General features: G+C 44.0%; 1 long non-coding RNA gene across 1 annotated transcript; it reads right to left on the bottom strand.

Annotated features, from left to right (window-relative positions):
* Positions 1-247: 247 nt before the first annotated feature.
* On the bottom strand, positions 248-10266 carry LOC133382090 (uncharacterized). The gene is made up of 3 exons (XR_009761788.1): positions 10122-10266; positions 8818-9022; positions 248-405 (listed from the first exon to the last, which is right to left on the bottom strand). It is a non-coding gene; the product is annotated as an uncharacterized LOC133382090 (long non-coding RNA).
* Positions 10267-20228: the final 9962 nt, after the last annotated feature.

Below are 20228 nucleotides of genomic sequence, written 5' to 3'. Positions count from 1 at the left end.
ATTCACTGGAAAAAAAAGGGAATGCCTGAGACTCACCAGGTATGTTCTGAATATTTGCTAAACATTCGTCAAGCTTGATGTCTGTATTTGACAGCCAGTGAGATTTGGTATTTGATATTTTCCATATGATATTTAACTGATAGATGGCATGTAATAGTATTTAGTATAATAGCAGCCAATACAATAATATTTAATTGTTTTTAATAGCTGGCATGCAATGAGAACAGTCTCTGATTGGCTATGACACAATGACAGGAGAAGTAGTTACATGCTTCATTGGTTCACATTGGCAAATCATGTTGCATAAGATCCTCTGGTTGAGTCCCATTTTAATTGGCTTTGATTCACAATATGTACCAAGCCTCAGTGTTTTCTTTTTCTTTAGGACTTTTCTGGAAAAAAAATCTGCAAAAAATGTGCACTTATTACTCCATTGTTCCAAGGGACCTAAAGGTTTTTGCCCTTTGGGAGGAAGGGCAGGATATACATTTAATGATAACAACAACAACAATGCTTTTGCAAGGAATTCAACATTTCCCAGTCCTCAAGCAGAAAAATTTTATCACCAGGAAGGGATCATATTTCATCCCTGTTAACACGTTAATAAATGAAATGGGAACGTGGTTGCATGAGTGTTTAGAGACAGCTCTTTGGAGAGTGCCTGTAACATCACAGTGAGCAACACAACTATCCCTCCCATGTCAGCATTATTTTGTGCACTTTTTAAATGCGCTATTTTATTATATTATATAATGGTTTAAGGTTCAATTGGGCAAGCTTTTTCAAGTTACTCTCAGGGACCTTTAACATAGCTCCTGCCCACCAATGCACCATATCATACCCTGATCTTTTGCCTTTCTCTTTTGTTTCATTCTTTGAATCCTGTGTACCTCAGCAGTGCAGCGCAGCAGCCCACATCTCCCCTGCTTAATTCTTTTACAGCAAAAATCCTACTGAGTTCAGTTGCAGTTACTCCCAGAGAAGTGTGTATACGACTGCAGCTTTACCGTGCATGCATGCAAGGCATGCATGCTTAGAAGTGAATGGGGCTTACTCTCTCATGAGTGTCCTTAGGAGCACTGTGTCCTTAAGGTGTCAACATAGGCTGTCCTCCCACTGCAGCAAGCCTATAGTGGACACCCAGTGCATAAGGGCAGGATTTTGTGGTATTAGTACGAACATGGGTTTGTGCTAGCCTAACCCTAATGTGTATGTGGGGAGGGAGGGAGGGAGGGATCTGTTTTAGAGGTGGATTCCTGGAAAAGTCCAGAGAAAACAAATGAGATTTGAGTTTAGTTGATGTACAAAAGGCAATTATGGCCTGCATGCATGCATGGGAATTGGTCCATTGAATTAATTCTACATCTGCCAACCACCCACCCCTTTCCTGAGTAACTACAGCGAATTGTATTGGAAGGTTGGTTGGCAAAGGGGGAAGAAGCATCTGTTCCTTAGCTCAGGATAGATATATGCTGGTTTACACTTAAAACTCAAGTATAGTCTAGCCCTGCTCCAGCAAAATTTGCAACTGTGGCTGGATCTGACAGTATCATCCCAGATGCCGATTATCCCACAGTAATGGGGGTTCCTCTCCTCTTTTAAAGGGGAGCATGCTCATTACAGAGAATTTTGCTGCAGCAGCTCCCCTGCCCCTGCATTATACTAAGGGGTCCTAGCCTGTTACTGGGCAAGCATGAAACCAGCAAAAGGGATTTGGTTCTTCCCATGGAGCACTTGAAAGATTAAAAACATCGGCACAAAGTCAAGTCAACCTGATTCTTTTTAAAAACTCCCAGATCTATGAGGATTAGTGCAGGCTGGGAGCCTTGCTTGGCTGGGCCTGCTGCTGCCGCTGCTAAAATCAGTGTCTGCCTAGCTAAGCAGCCTTGGGGCTCATTAACACAGGATTTTCCTCACCTCTGGCTAAGCACAAGCCTTTCTAATAGCCCCTCTGGTTAAGCTTCCAGACATCCAATAAAGCACTTCTCACTTGCAGCTCAGAACCAGTACCACCCTCTGTCTGGAAAGGAAATGTCTCAGCAGGATAGCAGTGAGCTTTTCTTCATCTAAAGGACTAGCCATGCTAGTCTGTTGCAGAAAAACAACAGAAAAGGGTCTTTTTGCAACACAAATAGCAATTGTATTATGGCAAGGGTGGCTAACCTCTGGCCTATCAGATCTTGTTGAACTATAACTCCAATCATCCCTGGCTATGCTGGCTGAGGCTGATGGGAGCCGGGAGTCCAACACATCCGGGAGGGGGGGGGATGCAGGTTCCCCACTCCTGTATTATACAAAAGCTTTTTGTAGAATATTATCTATGTCATCAGATGCATGAAGCCTTATCTGCAGCTTGCTGGGATATATACATATGATTGATGCGGGGTGGGAGGAGGGAATGGTGAGGAGTAAGGTCAGAGGGAAACTATTTCTGACCATGTCATTTGTTTATTTATTTATTTACTTACATTTTTACTCCTTTCTTTCATCAAGGAATCCAAAGAAGCATACATGTGGTTCTCAGGCAGTCTCCCATCCCACTGACGAGATCTAGATCTGCTTAGCTTCAGCAAGGTGGTGGCTTCATGTGCCTTGAGATCATATCCTGGGATCCACACTTGTGCGTATATATGCCTTCCAACTCCAGGTAAGACATCATGCATGGGATGACAGGGATTCCAGTCCACAAAAGCCCGAAGCCGGAATGAATTTGTTAACGTTACAACCTCATATATGCCCATTCAGAAATAAGTCCCATTGAATTCAACAGATTTTACTCCCAGGTAACTGAGCGTAGGCTTGCAGCCTAAGTCTGTGTTTTTTCTTCTTCTTCTCCATCTAGACATCCATGTTCTTTCACTACAAAACATTGCCCTACCTGGAAGTCTGCAGGCTTTGAATTCTTCCTATGGCATTGTTATTGTACTGCTAGGTGAACTACCCACAGAAAATTTGTGTTTTGTTACATGATTTGAATTATAGCTGTTTCCTCTGGACAAGGAAAGGAACCAGTCCACTGTAGATGTCTGCTATGAGTTTACAGAACACATATTCTGTTATGGCATAGGATAAGAACTATTGGGCTGTTTTGCTAGGGACCCCAAAGATGGACAAATCCTGACGACTAAGCCCTTGGACAGGGAAGAGTCAAGTGGGGGGTTGGGAGTGAAGGAAGCTTGATGCTAGAAACTGTATGTCACTAAGGCACACCTTCATGTGAGAAATCCTTTACAAAAGCAGAAGCACCCCAACATGATACAAAGGAATTCACGCTGCCCATCCAGTGGTGTCACTAGATTTGGTGTCACCCGGTGCGGTAACATGGTGTCACCCCCATGGACCTCCTCCCGTATCAGACCATACAGAATCCTTAGTAATGTTTTTTGTACTAATGTTACTCGTAAATCGTAATTCCCGTATATCACTGAATGTAATGGCAATAGTAGTGACATAAACAACTAGCAAAATTAAAATTACACCTTTACATTACAATATCATACGCACAGCCCAAATTCTTGCTGTTATCACTAATGGGAGTTAATTATCTTGCATATGCCCATAGTAAATTTTCAGATACTTTCAGACCCTCAGCAATATTCAAGTGGTCTATGTAGAAGAAAGGTTTGGGAACCCCTGGAATAAGACATCTGCTTATGTCCCTATGCTGCTCTCACCACTCATTTAGGTGCCTGGGATGCATGCGTGTGGACACACCTCCTTACAATTATGGAAAGTGATTCTTAATAATACATCTCCAGACACAAAGTTACATAGGTATTTATCAGTTGTTTAGTAGAAAATTCAGAGCTGCAGGGTCCCTTCATGATAGTTACAGCCACGTACACCCTTTTTTGCTCCTGGATTAAGAATGAGATCTTTGTTAATGCATTCTCTCACAACAACAAACATCTCTAGGAGCCAATCAGCATGAAAGTGGAGAGTGTTAGCAACTGAGAAGAGTCTTCTCAGTGGCTGACTCACCTCCTTTCACTCTGATTGGCTCTAATCAGCAGGAAAGGCAAGGAAGCCTATTAGAAGACTCTTCTCAGTGACTAACACACTCCCTTTTCATGCTGACTGTAGGATGCTTGGAGACATAGGGACCCTGCTCCCAAAACAGCAGAGGGACTAAGATCCCTTGGGCGACTACCCTCCTGGTGCTTATGGACACGACCGTAATATATTTTGTGACGTGCAAGTTCGATATTATTTATTAAGTGTGTTTAGGATTACACTGATGGCATTCCCAAATATGTACTTTCACACAGACTTTGGTTTTCCATAACACAATGTTTGTCCAAGCCTCCACACTTGGGGGGCACTACTTGCACACCCCTTCCATAAGCACATCAGAGTTGGATACACACCTGAACCAAGACCCAGACAAAAAAGGGCACTCAAAACAAAAAGGTAATTACAGTGGCTGAGTAGATCTTGTACAGTGATTATACTGACTGGGCAGCCACTGTCCTTCATATTTTACAAAATACTTTTTCCTATACAAAGATTAAATTTCTGTGTATGAAAAAGTAATATATGAAGTGGTCTCAATATTGAGAAAAGTAAACAAGTGAATGGTGATCCAAATGTTTTTCATTCTCACGTTATGAAGCTAGCTGCCAGATGATGTATCACCTTCCCTACGCATGCAGCGTAGACTGAAAAAACAGCACCCAAGCCACCATTCAATACGTGCACGTGTTCTTTCCAACATGAATCTACAGGTCTCAAAAAGTAATGTGTGACAAAGTCCTCAAACACCTTTTAACATGCCTCAAACATGGTCTCTTGTTCTACCAGCATGCCTTCACACCATCACTTTGCCAAAACATAAGGATAGGTAAATTGCTTTTAGGGAGGTTCACAATTATGATTTCCTATTTATTTAATCTAAAAATATTTAAAATACATAAAAACAGCCAGGGGAAGATATTGGAGAAATATAAAATAAATACAAATTAAAAAGGGGGGAGGTGAAGAGACCTTAAATGTGCTATTCACCATCTCTCAGCCTATCCTCCCCTCAGGATGAAAACAACGGAGAACCATGACCACCCCCAGGAAGAAGGGCACACTTAAAATGTAGAGGAAAAAATCATCTACAACCATAGTGTGAAATCAAATACTTATTGGGACACAGTATGAAGAAATATTTATATAAACATGACTCTCAAATATGTTTATGAATTACACAATCTGTAAATATATTTATAGTGCAATCCGATGTTTGTTTACTCTGAAGCAAGTCCCAATGTATTCAATGGGGCTTACTCAAACTGGGAAGTGTGCAGAGAACTACAGCCTCAAGTGATAAGGAACTTGTTCTTTCAACTTGTTCTTTTAAGTTGAGACCTTATCCCAGTCTGAGTCTGTGTTGGAATTGCTTTTTAATATGTTTTTAAGCCTTTTCTTTTTTAAAAAGCTTTTAAAAAATATTTTCAAAGATGTTTTAATATATTTTAAAGTCTGTTTTTATGATGTTTTAAAGTGCTTTTAGTCCTTTTCTTTGCCGCCCTGGGCTCCTACTGGGAGGAAGGGCGGGATATAAATCAAATAATAAATAAATAAACTTCATTCACCCAACCCAAAATTCAGAATCATGCTTCTTTAGGCTGTTTTCCAACTGTTTATTCTTGCTTTATGGTTATTGGATTTTAAATGGCTTTATTTCTTGTTGTGAGCTGCCTTGGTTTCCAACCCTACCTCACAGGGTTGTTGGAAAGACTACACACACACACTGCAGATGTATAAATACATACAGCCCATATAATAGTTTATTGTCAAACCAGTTGGTCATTGCAGAAAAATTAGTATTAGTTTTAAAAAAATCAGTATTCGTTTCCTACAGACTAAAAACTGAAATACCTAAGTAAGCCCTGCCTACTTGCTTTAGGACTGGGGGGGGGGGGGACGGAAAGAGAACACAAACACAATTCTTTTTTACATTCACTCCAAAGTCCCATTGATTTTCAGCACATTCATAACCATGTCTACTCAAAAGTAAATCCTATTGAATTCAATGGGATTTACTCTGGAGATATGGGATTAGCAATGCTTTTACCCCCACATAAGCAGGTATTTGGAAGGTTTTGAAAACACTGCCCAGGATCTGACTCCTACACACAAGAGGGGAAAAAACTGAAATGTATATACTTACCCAATTTATGAGATTTTCAGATAAACGAGGGGGGGGGGACCACCATTTTCTGGCCTTGCAATGAGGTTTACTAGACACTGCCACAGGTCAAACAAACACTTCACTGATTGGCTGCAATCCTGAATGGGCGGGGTTAAAGCTGCGAAGTGCTATACAGTAGTTTAAAAAAAGATTTAACGGGGGCGGCTGACGTTTTTATGTATATCTCGAGAACCGGACCACCTAGAAACTTATTTTTTTTTAAAGTAAAGGTGAGAATCACCCCCCTCTGATGGTGTCACCTGGTGTGGTCCACACACCCCTAGTGATGGCACTGGGGGGGTGGCTGACATTTTTATGTATATCTCAAGAACCGGACCACCTAGAAACTTATTTTTTTTTAATTAAAGCTGAGAATCACCCCTATCTGATGGTGTCGCCTGGTGCGGTCCGCACCCCCCTAGTGACGCCACTGTGCCCACCTGCCCAACATATTCTAAATCATAATTTGTTTTCTCCATTTGTTTCATGTTGTCACATATAATGAATTGATTGGCTACGGGACTGTTTCTCTTACTGGCTGCTGTATTTGCTTTTGTTGTCAGCCATTTTGCTTGGAGTTAAGATAATACGGAATACAGTTTTTTCAAACTCAGCAATCTAATATGAAAGGCACACAATGCTGGCCCACATGCAGCAAGTGGCATGGCAGTGAAAGCACAGGTGGGAACAGGGAAGTAAACAGACAAATAGAAGCTGAGCTTTTGCAAAGAAAGTAGAAGGAAATGACACTGAGAGCCATAGAGACAGAAAATGGTAAAGAAACACACATCACAGTCTGTGTTGTCTAAAACAGCTCATTTTTCCACTCTTAACTCCCACCATAGTATATTGTGGGATACTATTGGGTAGTAAACAATGAATAAATGGAAAAAAATAGTATATAGGGATGATATTTGGATTCCCACACTCATCGATGCATCAAGTTGGGGCGTGGGAGGGGGCGTGAGATCTGATCTCGCAGACACTCCATATCTCCAAATCTATTATACAAAGCACTACAAATAAGCCTCTGATTATCTTTTTTGCATCCTGTTGCTATTCCCCAGAGATAATGAACCAAGATGTTCCCTCCAGGCCATACAATAATCACCTCAATTACTCCTGAGCAGTGGTTATTAAGCTCACCGCAAGGGAAAGAAAATGAAGCAGGTGCCCACGATAGTCTTGCATGCACCTGGGAATGACCAGATTTATTACTCCACTGGCCTGGAGGCAGGGGAAATGGTCTGGGGTCTGTGAAAAATATGCTTCAGTGCACCTCTCCATAACACAGCTGCTTCATGCAGTTTCACCATGAGACCTGCTCCCTATACCATTTTAGGCAGTGGCTGCTGTTTACAAAAGTGAAGACCCTTAAAAAATTCATAGAGAGAAAGGACAGCACAAAGAGGAGGAGATTTCACTTCTGATCTCCCCCCTTCCCAACACCCACACTTCCTGGCTCCATGGGGAAACCTACAGCAGTTTCTCTGTTCAACCTGGGCTTCTCCTCTGAGTAGAGGGGCTGCAGCAGCATCTGTGTAGCTTGTGGGGCTGAAGGGGTTTTGTGATACTGCTCCTTCCCATTAGCCCTGAAGCCATTACACCTTGTGGGGACATGTTCTTGATCTCAAGAGATGGATGTGGCAAGCCACAGTCATTCCTTGAGTTCAACATCATCATGTGTCTGCAATGGTCCCATCCACACCATCCATTTCAAGCATTCTTATACCACTTTAACAATCTTGCTATCCCCAAAGAATCCTGGGAACTGTAGTTTGCTAAGGGTGTTGGGAACTGTACTTTTGTGAAGTGTCTTCTAACTGCTCTCAGCACCCTTCACAAACTACAGTTCCCAGGATTCTTTGGGGGAAGCCATGACTGTCCAAGTGGCTAAAGAGCGCATTACGGATCCGGCATGGATGTGACTAATATGAATTGGGAACCCATAGAAGGTGGTGGAATTGGATCTGCTCCCTCTTTCCTTTAGCACCCTAAATCCACTGCAGAGGCTTCTGTAGGCTGAAGTGGGTGGGTCAGGGAAACACTAATGGATGGGGAGGAAGGGAACTGGCCTTGGGATGCGTCCCCTTGCTGTTCAAAGGATCTCATGGGAGACAGGGAATTAAGCTGCATGTTCCTAACTGTTAGCCCCGGCCAGCTGAGAGAACGTGGGCCTCTGCATGCAGCTTTCTCCTCTCAGCTTTTGGAGGCAGCATGAAGACAATGGATATGTGCAGCCTCTGGCCCCAAGCAGGTACATGTGGAGGAAAATCTTGGAGTGTTTTTTTGTTTTTGTTTCTAAAAACAAGATTTTCTTGCATAACTTAAGGAGGCCCCACTTTGTAGCAGAGACCAACTCTGTGAGCCTGCTTTGGCACCCAGCAAATCCACATGCCAAGCAGCCCTTATGGTTAGAATGCTGGGGGTGTAGGAGTTCCTTTGCCTCTTCAGGATTGCATTTGGGAGGTGGGGGCATGTCCAATAGCAGCCAGAGACATAGGTTTGGCAGAATGCAAGCTTTACTTAGTATTAAATTTAAAAATGCTCATTCACTCACTGATAGGGTATTAAAAGGGTTAAGGGTCTCCCGCAGCACATTGAAAACTGAAATTTGGTACACATGTTGTCTAACGCACCTTGGTTATTAGTTGTTGTTGTTGTTTACTCTCTCCTTCAAAACCTGGATGTGAAGTCTACATCATGACAATGGTCAACATAGCAGCAGGGAGCTCACCAGGTCACCAACAAGATGAAGTACTGTCCTGTATTCCTCCTTCACACGGTTGAAGCAGCCTCAGATTGGGAGGCAAGGTTGTTGCAGTGAGAGCCAGGAACAAAAGTCTGAAAATGAACCAGCCCTCACATGTGCCAGACTGCCCCCTTTTCATACTTGGGGAAGATGGCTCCCCACAAATGTATCTAAGCTTATAGAATGGAAGCTATATTATTTATTATAAAGTACCATATGTTTCTTATGTGTATATCATGGTCAAAGTATACCATAACACATTTACTTTTTAACTTATATACTTGTTTTTGGTGCACACTATGCAACTCCATGTACCTCCCCACTTGCAAAAAAAAAAAAAAAAGTCTTAAGTGGAAAGATCCAGCCTTTGGCAACAGGATACTTGGCAGGAGTCAAGTTAGATCAAGCCATAGATTCTTGCAAGAACTTAACTTCTCTGCAGGTCAATTAACATAACACAATTATCATAGGTTAAATTAAATTAATTAACAGAAGCAAGAAGAGCTTTGCAAACGTTATCAGAATACAGAAAGATAGGACAAAAAAAGACACCGCTTCTTTTTCAAAAACATGAATATGGCAATTTGAAGTATGTTAATGTTTTTGCTTTCAGCATACCTTTAGGAATGTGACAAATGCTAATATTAGAATATCTGACCTAGTTTAATTTGTTTTAACTGCAGGGGTTGGGGAGTTCTAGGTCAAGGGGATGAGCCTGGCAGATATGTCCACTGCTAATCTTGTTGGAGCACCTGAATGCTGTGGGAAGGTTATTGAGGCCAACATGGATTCCACCCAGTGGTGCAGTTAGGTACCCACTCAGGTGCAGAAAAGGTTCTGAAGGAAGCTGCAACTACACTCCCTTATGTTCCACCTACCCCCCAGATGGGAGTGATTTCTGGGGATCCAAAACAAATACTTATGAGGGGAGACAGAGAGACCATCCAGCCTACCCAGCCCTTCCCAGAGTCTGAGGTAGTTTGCTTTTCTCTGTCAAACCCCACTGATGTACACATAGCATGACACCCAAATGGGCTAAGAGTCTGGCACAAGTGCACTTACAAGCTCCAGCAGCCAAACTTTAAGAGATTTATTTAGGATCAAAAGATAGGAGGAAAAAGAAAAGAAACAAAATAGTACATAAAGAAAACTTAAAAGAACATTCAAGTCTCTCCTGTTGTAGCTACTTACAAACAGGCTTCTGGTCTCCTCACATGTAACATAGCAGCTGTGGAATGTTGAGGGACAAAGTGTTTGGGAACACTTGTCTTTTAAGTGTTTCTGACTGAGGAGGCCCTGATTGACGGGTGGCTGTGTCCAGCCAATCACAAGCTAGTCATGTTTGTCAAGGAAGGGGCTTGACACTTTTTTGGAATTTGGGAGATGGGCTAATTACTGCTGGGTTAATTACTGTGTTAATTACTGCTGGGTTTCTCCATCTCCCTGTGAGATGGAACCTTTTCTGCACTTTATGTAATCAAGGGGAGATGTGACTTCTCTGCTTATAGAGAATGGAGAACAAGAGACTGGGCAGTCTTAAAGCGACAGGCTGGACTGCATTACCGGGGGAACCCTTTTTTAGATGGTAAAGCATAGACTAATTAAAATGGTCTTACAGGCCCTCCCTTTTTAGATGATAACTTGTTCTATTTCACATTTCAAAATATGATAAACCAGCCCTGCTGAGTTTGGGGGCCCTCCTGTCTTATTCTGCAGAGTGGGGCCATGGACTTCTGCCTCAAAGTCTGCTGTAATGCTACCACCAATTCCACTATCAATCCAAGTTCCCCAGCTATCAGGAACATATGGGGAGTGCAATATAGACCTGAGCTCAAACTACTTTACTAGTCTTTCCCTTCAGGAGAAACTGATGCTCCAGGATCTTGCCTTTCCTTACCACTGAGCTATGATCCCTCCCAGCCTTGTCTTTCCTTACTAATAATATTACATCTGTTCTCATGACTGCAACACAAAGAAATCCTACATAAGGAAAATAATCATTTTGTGCCTTGGAGACCCAGTGCCTGCAGAAGGAAGGGGACCACCACCGCCCAAGGAAGGAGAGCTGTTTGTTGCTGCTGCCTGCCTGCTTGCTTGCTTGCTGCTGCTCGGCTACCACCACCGCCCTCTCCCTGTTGGACTTCTGCTCTGCAGGTGTCACGCCTTGCAGGACCAGGCACTCAGCTAGCTGTTGCTGATATTGTCCACCCGTCCCTTCCCTGGAGGGGATACATAAGCTGGCTGGCTGAGGTGGCTCCTGCTTTGCAGATTGCCTGGTTTTTTGTGGGTCTCGAGTCATGTGCCTGGGAGAGAGGACTCAGAGCCAAGTGGGGAGACTTGAGGGGGCCCCCGATTAGTGTAGTGACGGGTCGAGGGAGATATGGCATTGTGAGGAGGACTTGCCAGGTAAGGGGAAAGCGGCCCAGGCAGTTCATGGCTGTGCCTTTTTCCGGTCCTCCCCACACCCACAGGTTTGTTGGTTGCCCTATCAGCCAGCTCATAGACCTCTGGATACTGCTCCTAAACGCCAGATCAGTGCATAATAAGATCTCCCTCATTCATGATTTAATTGTGGGTGAGGCAGCCAATCTGGCATGTATAACCAAGACCCGGGTGGGTGAGCAGGGAGGAGTCAGTATCTCCCATCTATGTCCACCAGGGTACCTGGTTCAGCATCAGGGTAGACCTGAGGGTTGAGGAGGGGGTTGCTGTGGTCTATAGGAGCTCCATCTCCCTCTGCAACCACCTTGTCCATATGACTACTGGTCTGGAGTGTTTGCACCTTGTGTAGGGTCAGCGGGACAGACTGGGGATTCTGTTGGTGTACTGCCCACCCTGCTGCCCAACAGACTCCCTAACTGAGCTGACGGAGGTGGTCTCAGGTGTACTATTGAGATCCCCCAGATTGTTGGTTCTGGGGGATGTCAACATCCATGCCAAGGCCGCCTTATCCAGGGCGGCTCAGGATTTCATAGTTCCCTTGACAACCATGACAACCATGGGATTGTCCCAATATGCCATTGGCCCAACACATATAGCCGGGCATACTCTAGACTTGATTTTTGCAACTGGACATGGAGATGGTAATCTGAATGTGGGGGGCCTTACATCAGTCCCTCTGTCATGGAGAGATCACTGCTTGCTGAAGTTTAGACTTACAGCGGCCTTTCCCCTCTGCAAGGGTGGGGGACCTATTAAGTTGGTCCGCCCCCCAGACACTAATGGATCCGGATGGTTTCCAAAGGGCTCTGGGGAGTTTTCCAGCTTATAGGGCTGGCGCTCCTGTCGAAACCCTGGTTGAATACAGAAATGACCCAGGCGGTTGACATGATTGCTCCTGAGCGCCCCCTCCTGTGTAGAGCTCGTACGGCTCCATGGTATACCCCAGAACTGAGAGCAATGAAACAATATAGGAGACGGCTTGAGTTCAGATGGAGATGAACTCCTAGTGGATTCAATTACACACTGATAAGTGCCTATGGTAAGCTGTATTTAGGGGCAGTGAGGACAGCAAAAAACCAATATTTTGCTGCCACTATCAAATCATCAATCTGCCGCCCAACGGAGCTCTTCAGAATTGTATGGGGGCTATTACACGCTGTCCCCAAGGACATGGTAGAACCATCTGAGGACCGCTGTAATGAATTTGCTAGGCACTTCCAGGATAAAATCTTTAGCATCCGCCAGGACTTAGACTCCAGTGTTATAGCAGGTGAATCAAGCGGGGTATCCAGAACCAGCCTTGTCCCGATTTCTTGGATGAGTTTCAGTTAGTACAGCTTGAGGATGTTGACAAGGTGCTTGGACAGGTTCGTGCAACCACGTCCGTGCTGGATCCTTGCCCTTCTTGGCTAATGAAAGCTAGCAGGGATGGAACAGCTGGCTGGGCCAGGGAAGTGATTAATGTCTCTCTGCGAGAGGGGGTGATCCCTGGCTGCCTGAAAGAGGCAGTAGTGAGACCACTCCTGAAGAGACCCTCCCTGGACCCAGAAAATCTTAATAACTATAGGCTGGTAGCAAATGTTCCATTCCCGGGCAAGATCCTTGAACGAGTGGTGGCAGGCCAGCTCCAGACACTCTTGGATGAGATGGATTCTCTGGATCCATTTCAGTCGCGTTTCAGGCCTGGTTTTGGCACGGAAACAGCCTTGGTCACCCTGTGTGATGACCTCTGTCGGGAGAGAGACAGGGGGAGTGTGACTCTGTTGATTCTCCTTGATCTCTCAAAAGCTTTTGATACCATCGACCATGGTATCCTTCTGGGAAGACTGGCTGAGTTGGGAGTGGGAGGGACTGCATTGCAGTGGTTCCACTCCTACTTGGCAGGTCGGCTCCAGAAGGTGGTGCTTGGGGAACATTGCTCAGCACCCTGGACTCTCCAGTATGGGGTTCTGCAGGGGTCAGTTCTGTCCCCCATGCTGTTCAACATCTACATGAAACCGTTGGGTGCGGTCATCCGGAGCTTTGGAGTGCATTGCCATCAGTATGCTGATGACGCGCAGCTCTATTTCTCCTTTTCATCTTCTTCAGGTGAGGCTGTCAAGGTGCTGAACCAGTGCCTGGCTGCGACAATGGACTGGATGAGGGTTAATAAACTGAGGCTCAATCCAGACAAGACTAAGATGCTGCTAGTGGGTGGTTCTTCTGACTGGATGGTGGATGTCCAACCTGTCTTGGATGGGGTCGCACTCCCCCTGAAGGAGCAGGTTCGTAGCTTGGGGGTTCTCCTAGAACCATCTCTGTCACTTGAGGCTCAGGTAGCCTAGGTGGCATGGAGTGCCTTCTACCATCTTCAGTTGGTGGCCCAGCTACATCCCTATCTGGACAGGGGTAACCTGGCTTCAGTTGTCCATGCTCTGGTAACCTCCAAGTTAGATTACTGCAATGTGCTCTATGTGGGGCTGCCTTTGAAGACGGTTCGGAAGCTGCAGCTTGTGCAAAATGCAGCGGCCAGATTGGTAACAGGGACCAGACGGTTCGAACATATAAAACCGATTCTGGCCCGCTTGCATTGCCTGCCTGTATGTATCTGAGCTTGACTGGTTTTAACTTATAAAGCCTTACACGGCTTAGGACCGCAATACCTGATGGAACGCCTCTCCCGACACGAACCCACCCATATACTACGCTCAACATCCAAGGCCCTCCTCTGGGTGCCTACTTGGAGGGAAGCTCGGAGTCTGGCAACAAGGGAGAGGGCCTTCTCAGTGGTGGCCCCAAATTATGGAATGATCTTTGTGACGAGGTGTGCCTGGCACCAATACTGTTATCTTTTCGGCACCAGGTCAACACTTTCCTCTTCTTCCAGACATTTTAGCGTATGTTTTTAAATTGCTTTTTTAAAAAAATGTGTTTTTAAATTTGTATATTTGTTTTCAATGTTTTTAATTGTTGCAAACCGCCCAGAAAGCTTCGGCTATGGGGCGGTATACAAATACAATAAATAAATAAATAAATTGGAAGATGATGGCATGTGGACATAGTTCTTGAGATCTCATTAACTGCATGGCTAATTTGGATTTTTAAATGCCCTTGTGACTTCCTCCCTGGTTCTCCCTGTCAGGTTCCCACCTGCTTGTGGCTACTGCCTTTCACTAGGCACCACCAGGGATACCACCAGTCCGGACCGTCCTTTATATGGTTTCTCACTCCGCTCTAGCACAGATCTCACTAGATCCCCCTGCTAGGCAGCACCACCAGTCACGTCCTATAACCAATACTCCCAGAGACTTTGCCTGAGTCTCTCTCTAGCTGGTTACTTTTGTGACTGCGTGCTTATGCTGTTCCCAACCCCCTTGTATCTTTATAGATAACGCATACAACTCTGGGTTGCTCTGGATACTTGAATTGTTATTATTCCTCCCTTCACCGCTGCCACCATTAGATACTGTTTCTGTTCAGCCTTGGTAATTACCTTGCCCTCCCTTCTGGTCTGTATATCCCCCAGCCAAGGATCAGGCCTTTGGTAAACCAAATAAGTATTTATTAAATATCAGAAATAACAAGATTAGTTTTAGAATGTTTCACAAGCGTATGGTTTCATCTATTCCTGTTTTGTACTTGACTTATTATTAATCAGAACTCCAACTCCCTCTTTCTCCACACTCCTGACCTCCACCCTCAAACACCTCTTTCTCCACACTCCCAACATCCACCCTCAAACACCTTCTTCTCCACCCTACTAACACCCACCCAGATTCAACTGTCATTCTTCCATTTATACTCCCAGCCATTCAAACGCTCAGCCAATCATCCAGCATTCTACTGCTCATGTACTCCCCCCTCCCCTTTCACTCCACTTACCATATGTCTTCTATATAAATAGCACTTACCATATTTCCACTATAAGCAGGAACATCACAGTCCTCAAATCCAATTTCATGATAGTGTGTATGTCTGTGTGATATGCAGGTGCATATTAACCCATGCAAAGAAGCACACATGAGAGTTAAAGGAGAGAAAGAAAATGGTGTTAGTAAGGTTATCCTGTATTCCTTCCTAATGAAAACAACGCACCTCATTTGCTACTCAGAGAGCATATCATTTTTGTGTGGGCTGTGGAGATATGGTTGAAGGTGATCATGCAGAGAACAGTAAGGGCTGGTTCACACAGAGATTTCATGCGGGTCTTGTGTCAATAGTAGATGTAAGTGGTCAAAAGAGATTGAACCTTATTTCCCTGTGTTCTGTCCTGTCCTTTCTCCCTAAACTGTGACCCTGTTGGACAAAGTTTTTGGCACAGTTCTTACTCTGTCCTGGCAGATACCAGGACACACTCTAGCCAGTGAGTGATCTAGCTTAGAGGATCCTCTAGCTATGCCTCACTGTGGGTTCTTGTTATCTGGATATCCTCTCTGGCCTCCAGAGTCCTGGTATTTTTAAACTTGCAAATAAGACTCATTTTCAAATCCATGGCAGGGCCTGCTCTGCCTCTCTCACTGTGTATGTGGATAACGACAGTTTCTTGCTGTCGTGTTGCAACTCCCCCACCACCACCACCCTCTTATGATGTCAGTGTGTCATCTCTGAGCTTAGGGAGAAGAGAGAATCCAACCCTCCCAACCAGGCTCTTATGATGAGCCCTCTAACCTCAATAGATCTGCAGGCGTCACGCTTCATGGGAGCGGCAGAGTTTTACATCCCCCCAGAGCCATTTTCATTCATTTGGCTTGTAGGTAAAATGAAATTTGAAAATTATTTATAGACCACTTGGGCATTGACTGTGAGAACCAACCACGATCAAGCACGCTTGATGCTCTTGATGGTTATGATGAAGCTTGTATGTTGTGTGTCTTTTGCCCTGGCTGGATAGGCATTATCAAAGGACGCTCCATTAAATTTCTCTGCATAAATTCCTAGGAAGAGCATCTCATTTAACAGACACACACAGACATAGCACAACAGTTCACATAATGGTCTTTGGGACATGCAAAGTTTGGGGCTGCATAGCTTGAGGTGAACTCACTGTATGCTGCTAGCCATCCTCTTGCTGTACACATCAATACTGGCAAAACTATAGAGGCACACTTGGTAGCTTGCCTAGGGTGCCAGAATTCCAGGAGCTAGTGGGGTAATAGAGGGGCAACAAAGGAAAGAACAGCTTTGGGGCTTTTTTTTTCAGAGCAGGAGTGATTATGTCGTCTGCTGGAGTGCCAGGGCAATTGACAGACCTTCCGTACTTTGGCAGGGGAATGAGGTGATAATGAGGCTTTCAAGTTTGTCTGTGACAGATTTGCATAGGGGCAGTCAGAGGATGAGGAAAATAACCAAGTGGAGGCTGGAGCCTTTGTTGTGTGTGTGTGTGTGTGTTTTTAATGGGGTGCTACTTCTTATTAGCAGTTTTGAATGATAACACTTGTTTTGGCAGTTTTGTTTAAATTTCTAATTAAAATACAAAGGTTGGGACATGCTTAGTCTGGCTGATTCCTTTTCGTGGGGAGAATAAACCTTTGCATCACTGGCCAAGTACAAGTGATGTGTTGAAACAGAAACTAAATAGCTAGAGGTCCTTCTGAAAGGGGGCATGTCTTTCTCTCCCCCTACCGCCGGCTGGCATGATGTCATGAAGATATCTCTATGTGTGAAAGAGAACAACAGCCTAGAAGTGCTGGCACTGGATCTGAAAGAGACAAAGGCTTGACTTGCTGTCTCTGAAGATCCAGTGCTATGACATTGGGGGCTCCCATAGAAATCTAATGGAGGGAGCAGGATCTGGTGAGAGTGTTAATACTGTGGACCAACTGTGTTAGGCTCATCCTGTATATACAGGTAAATAAAATGTTATGACAGAAACACTGCCAGTCTCCAGTGACCTTCATTCAAAGAAAACAAATCCTGGGACATGCACTGGAACTCCTGAAGTCTCTCATTACTCAGCGATTGGGGTATGTGTAACAATATAATAATATATCAATAAAGCTGCCTGCATTTTTGCAGTCTCCTTGGGGGTGTGGCTATGGGGCTGTCCTGATGAGCTCCTGCACTTCAACAGGCACCACTATGCCACTGCCAGGGGCACCTGCCTTAGCTATTTAAACATCTTGGAGAGAGAGCACCACTGCCTGCTAGGGATGGCTAAAACCAGAATTATTTCCAGTCCACGTCACTTCTACATGTGTTCGATCGTAAATCCATTCTGTCCTGTTTCAGCATTGCTATTTATTATTTTAAAAAATCTGCATCAAAATTTGCATTTAAACACATATTTAAGCACATATTTTTCAAGGTATTCTCAAAGTACATGTTTCTAAATCTGTTTTTAGCTGTGTGTTTTTTGAATCCAAAATGTTCTCTGCAACATTTGGGAATGCAAAAGACAGTGGACAACTAAAGTTATGATCCACAGATTAGTCAAAATAAGAGGTGCAGAATAGGTCATTTCAAATCGGAGATAGAAAAGATCAAAATCCTCAAGCATCCTTATGGTCTTGAAGAGACATATCAAAGGCAGGACAATATCCCATGTATTCCAGGAGATACTAGGAAAGGCCTTCCCCTCTCCACTGACTTCCTGCGGTATAGATATAGTTGTGCAGGGAATGAATTGTAAAGGGGACGGGCCGTAGCTCAGTGGCAGAGCATCTGCTGTGCATGCAGAAGGTCCCAGGGTTCAGTCACTGGCATCTCCAGGTACGGCTGGGAGAGACTCCTGTCTGAAACCCGGGAGAGCCTCTGCCAGTCAGCGTAGACAATTCTGAGCTAGATGGGCCAAGTAAAAGGCAGCTTCCTATGTTCCTAAGTAAAGAAATGATAGTCAAAAAACAAAATGTAAGTCTCTTGGTTAATTCTGGGTCATTTAATCATTTAATGTGTGACTGCTCTGCTGCTCTGTATACAGTAAGTCTCAAGAGCACGTGGGGTATAAACAGCAACATTTCAATTTGCATAGGGCAGCACAAATCCTTGAGTTGACCCTACCAGGCATGCATACAAATGGAGCTCTGGACTTATTCAGATCTCCTCCTAGTTATATCAGAAATCGCCATGTCTCCCCCAAGGTAACTCAAGATCAGTATGGCTGTACAGTGTGTAATTACTATTACTAGTCTGCTCTATACCAGCAGGTCCCAGCAGTGGATTACAGCAGCATCCAGTGCTAAAAACAATTAAAACAATTAGTCACAAGAATAACATGAGTCCTGAAAACGTACATTTCAAATGTCAAAAAACCAGGGTAATGAGGTGCATCTGTATGGAAGGAGTTCCTCAGATATTGGGGACTAAGTCATTTAAGACTTAATACACAAGCGTAAGCCCCTTAAATTGCACCCAGAAATGAACTGGCAACCAATGCAGCTGTTTCAGAACTAATATATTCACTAATATTCACTAAGTGTGGTGGCACCTACCCTGTGAAATTCCCTCCCTTTGAATGTTAGGCAGGCGCCATCTCTGCTATCTTTTCGGTGCCTTTTGAAGACTTTCCTCTTTCAACAAGCCTTTTAAGTTGAGACCTATCCCAGTCTGCATCTGTGTCAGAATTGTTTAATATGTTTTTTATTAATGTTTTTAACCCTTTTTAAGGTTGTTTTTTAAAATGTTTTTAATGTTGTTTTGTTTTAATGTATTTTAAGATCTGTTTTTATGATGTTTTAAAGTGTTTTAGTGCTTTGTTTGCCGCCCTGGGCTCCTGCTGGGAGGAAGGGTGGGATATAAATTAAATAAATAAATAAATAAATAATAGGCAAGGGACATGCACTTCCAGGAGGAAGGGTAGGATATAAATCAAATAATAACAACTCAAATAATAAATAAATAAATAAATAAACCTTGCGGTTTAAGAACGTAACTATAGCCCACAGATATTTCTTTCAAACTTTAAAAAGCAGAGAAATTAGGCAGCTATAGTGAATGTACCAGGGGAGCAGTAGACCTGACCTCCTCTCTGAGATATTGTACTGCCCTACAGATTTGTCAAAATGCAAACACAATCCGGGTTGGTCTTTCACAGCCCAATCCACTTCCTGTGTAGCTTGGAAGAATTTGGTAACGTGCCTCTCAGCATATGGTAATTAATGTCAAAATATGGGGCAAGATCAGTAATAGGATTACAGGTACTCTGTGAACATGGCTGATTTTTAATTAATTTCAACAAATTATGAGACCTCTGCCAGAAAAAAGTCCAACAGCAGTCTGGATTTTTTTACTCTTGTTTCAGCCTTAAAAATCTGGATTATCTCTTGAGTGTTTTGTGTATCGCCAGGAAAACTTGGAGGGTTAATGTGAAAAATCCATGCCAGTTGTGGCTGTATACAGGCATACCCCACTTTAACATACGCAATGGGACTGGAGAGTGTACTTTAAGTGAAAATGTACTTAAAGTGAAGCAATTATCTTCACTTGTACTGCACGCAATCACCACTAGATGGCAGCGGCGTCATGCCAATAAAGCATACGTTATTGCGAAGCGCGCGTACTTTAAGCGGGGTATGGTGGAGTATGGAGCATGTACTTTATAGCGAGGCTACTTTAAGTGAAGCTACTTTAAGCGGGGTATGCCTGTAATGAGTTATAAAAGCAACCCCAGCCAGTAATGTGGCTGCTGCATTTTGAACCAATTGAAGTTTCCTTCAAGGGCAGCCCCACAGACAGTGTGTTAAAATAATCCAATCTGGAAATTACCAGAACACGGAGTATGTGACCAGGTTGTCTCTGTCCAAATGGCGACGTAGCTGCAGAACTAGCCGTAGCTGGAAATAGACATTCCTGGCCACCGAGGCTACTTGGGCCTCCAATGACAATGTTGGATCCAGGAGTACCCCCAAGCTACAAACCTGCTCCTGCAAAGGAAGTGCAACC

This window comes from Rhineura floridana, chromosome 3 (genome assembly GCF_030035675.1).
Source record: "Rhineura floridana isolate rRhiFlo1 chromosome 3, rRhiFlo1.hap2, whole genome shotgun sequence".
NCBI classification, from domain to species: domain Eukaryota; kingdom Metazoa; phylum Chordata; class Lepidosauria; order Squamata; family Rhineuridae; genus Rhineura; species Rhineura floridana.
The sequence above is the reverse complement of the archived record's forward strand: the minus strand, read 5'-3'. Positions and strand labels throughout refer to the sequence as shown.